Consider the following 3116-nt stretch of genomic DNA (forward strand, 5'->3'; position numbering starts at 1 on the left):
TCATACTACATACAATATATATATATATAAAAGATACACAAACCAAACTATCTGTGATGAAGTAACTGTACCTATCTAAATATCCATCCATGTGTATCAATACAAATACACAGCTATAAATCTCCAGAGACATGTAAATAGAATTACATTCATAAATAGATTAATATACCTATGTAAATACAAAAATAGACATATTTACTTATACAAATAATAATATACCTATTTAAAGGGCCATATATCTAACACGACAACAATAGAAATACCTACATGAGTGTATACATAGGAAGTAAAACTAATCACAGATAGAACAACATACATGTGGAAATATTCCTATACAAATAGCAACCCGCCTACATATATATCCATATAATTATCCCACTCTATGTTCAAGTCCATATCTTCAAAGCTTTTCTTTCTGTGCTTGCTTCCTCCTGTGCAGAGCAGCTCTCCTGGACAGGGACAGCAGATGGCACATCTGGGAAGCAAAGGGAACACTGAGTCAGGATCGGGATGTTTCCCTTGGCAGCACCGGCCCTTCAGTCAGGGAAAATCTCAGCGCTTCCCAAGGAGGCTTAGAAAGAAAATGTTTGGCCAAAGCCCAGGGCCAAAGCCCACACCATCCTCACCCCCACCCTGCCTCTCCGGCCCTGTGGCCTCACCCAGGCTCTGGGCTGGCAGCAGCAGCTCCCTGTTCACTGCTGGAGCTGGCGGCCTTCAGCTTCTCCCTGCTGGCTCCTGTCGGTCTCCGCCTGTCCTCAAGGTCCTCAGGGCAGCTGTGGCAAAGGTGGAGGCTCTGGAATTGGCTCCAAGGCCTGGCAGAGCTGCAGTCCCGGAGCCCTCTGTGCTCCCTGCTGGCCCCCTCCATCCCCTCAGCCCCACCGTCCCCTGGCAAAGCCCCGGCCCCCTTCAGTCTCTTCAGCCCCCCACAGTCCTCTCACCCCACTCAGTCCCTTCAGACCCATCCCGTCCCCTTAGAGCCACCACCCCCTCACCTCAGTGCCACTTCCCTGTCACCTCAGGGCCCCCATCGCCCTCTGCTCCCCCACAGCCCTCAGTCCCCCAGCAGCTCAAGGTCACCGTCCCTGCAGCGTCAGCGCCTCCTCAGCCCCCTCAGTCTCACCGTCCTTCAGCAGCTCCTCAGGGGACAGCGCCTGGGGCCAGCGGCAGCTCCCAGCGCTCCAGGGACACCCGGGGCTGCAGCTGCTGCTCCGCCCAGCCCGGCCAACAGCTCGGACCCAGCACAGGGACAGGGGACAGCGAGGGCACAGGGGGAAAAGCACAAAGGGAGACAGGGAAAGGGGTTAAAAGCTAGTCTATACCTATACAGACACTAATCTATGGAACTAAACACCCATATAGCTGTAAGTGTATAACTATGAATATTTATAAAAATTACTGTATATATATATAAATTTAACTATCTACATAGGTAAATGTAACTATGTACATCTAGAACTATAACTATGCATACATTATTATGACTATAGAAATCCAAATATAAATACATAAAATGTCACATCTACAGATCTATAACTATATAGGCACTTGAACACAACTATAGATCTATAATTACACTGTATATCGATAAATATCAATTATATAGAAAAATATAACTATATGATTCTAAATATATCACTGTAGACAGAGGGATTCTACCTGCCTGGCAGTCACAGGCTCTCCCTCTGTCTCTTCCTGCCACTGCAGGGCACCCCTCCAGGAGACGTCGATCACATTGGATCTGGGAAGAAAAGAGAACCCTGAGTCAATATTGGCCCTTGTGCACGTTTCCCTTGGGCAGCAATTGTCCTTCCATCACAGACTGTAAAAGATGGCCTCAAAGGCAGACTCTCCCGGGGGAATTTGAAGCCTGCTCTTTAGAGAACAGGGATCCTTCCGAGTTTCCAAAACTGTGTAAAGCATGGAAGTACCTCGATAAAGTCTCAGCACTCGCGGTGCAAATGGCACCCACGAGAGCTTGAAACACAGAACAATCCCAGCTCCCCCAAAGAAGCCCAGCCTTGTTCTTTCTCTGTGCTGACAGAGAGCCCTCAGTCCTCGCTGAAATGGCTGCAGCTGAAGGGTGCTGTGAGCTGAGTTACAGACCAAACTGGGACACACAGGTTGGTGACACAACTCCCACAAGGTCAGGTTTAGTCCCGGCTCTCTTGCCACAGCAGAGGACTCAGTGTCAGAGCCTCTGGAGAAGCGTGGAGGGCAGGGCTCAGGGAGCTTGTGCCACTGCAGGATTGGAACTAAAGGCACCAGGAAGCAGCAGCCCTGCAGACAAGAACTCAGCTCTTCTGATCTCCCTTCCTGTCCCAGGCAGGCTCAGAGCAGCCGTCTCACACCTCTCCAAACCAACGTGGGCTCTCTCCTTACCAGGCTCCTCGGGCTCTGGGGAACTGTTCTCGCAGCTCTCGGTGCCAGATGAAACTTCCTCAGCTGCAGCCCTGTTCATGGGGTCCTCTCTTGGAGACTCAGGGGCAACATTAATATTCCCCTTGAAAGATAAAAAGAAAGAAAGGTACCCAAAGATCACTCAGGATTTCCTTGGAATCACATCAGGGATACAGTCACTGTTCTTCTCCACTCCCAAAGGCTGTGTAGCACGAGGGGAACACTGCCCACACAGCTCACATCACAAGTGTTTTAAACTCAGGATTTGGGTGGCCAAGGTGAAACTGAAGCTCTTACAAAATGACCTTTGAGGCAAAACATGAATGCAGAAAATCAGAAGACACCAAGTGAGGGGACGTGGCCTCACGCTCTGACCCTGCCTTATCCCCTACGAGCTGGAAGAAATCAGCCAGCAGAAAGCCAGGGGCTCTCCTTGTTGCCAACGTGGCTGTCAGCAAGGGCAGAGCTCGCTGCCAGCCCTGCCCAGGGCCGTGTGCTGCAAACCCACAGGCAGAGCACACATTTCTGGCTGGGAGTCTCACCACCCCCACCCACCCAGCTGCCCACACAGTCCATCACAAGGTGCTGCTTTTTGGAGCCCTCCGCTGCTGCCCCATAGGTATGACCCAGGCAAACTGTTATGGACCATGGGTATTTCCAGGAACAAATTTTCCAGTGCCAAAAATGCGTAAATTTGGAGTGTAGAAAAGAAAACCAAC

General features: G+C 50.2%; 1 long non-coding RNA gene across 1 annotated transcript; it reads right to left on the bottom strand.

The window, feature by feature from the left end:
* Positions 1–251: 251 nt before the first annotated feature.
* On the bottom strand, positions 252–1214 carry LOC120747648 (uncharacterized). The gene is made up of 3 exons (XR_005699154.2): positions 1121–1214; positions 660–773; positions 252–475 (listed from the first exon to the last, which is right to left on the bottom strand). It is a non-coding gene; the product is annotated as an uncharacterized LOC120747648 (long non-coding RNA).
* Between the last annotated feature and the right edge of the window lie 1902 nt (positions 1215–3116).

The sequence above is a fragment of the Hirundo rustica genome, unplaced genomic scaffold, assembly GCF_015227805.2.
Source record: "Hirundo rustica isolate bHirRus1 unplaced genomic scaffold, bHirRus1.pri.v3 scaffold_129_arrow_ctg1, whole genome shotgun sequence".
In the NCBI taxonomy this organism is placed as follows: Eukaryota; Metazoa; Chordata; class Aves; order Passeriformes; family Hirundinidae; genus Hirundo; species Hirundo rustica.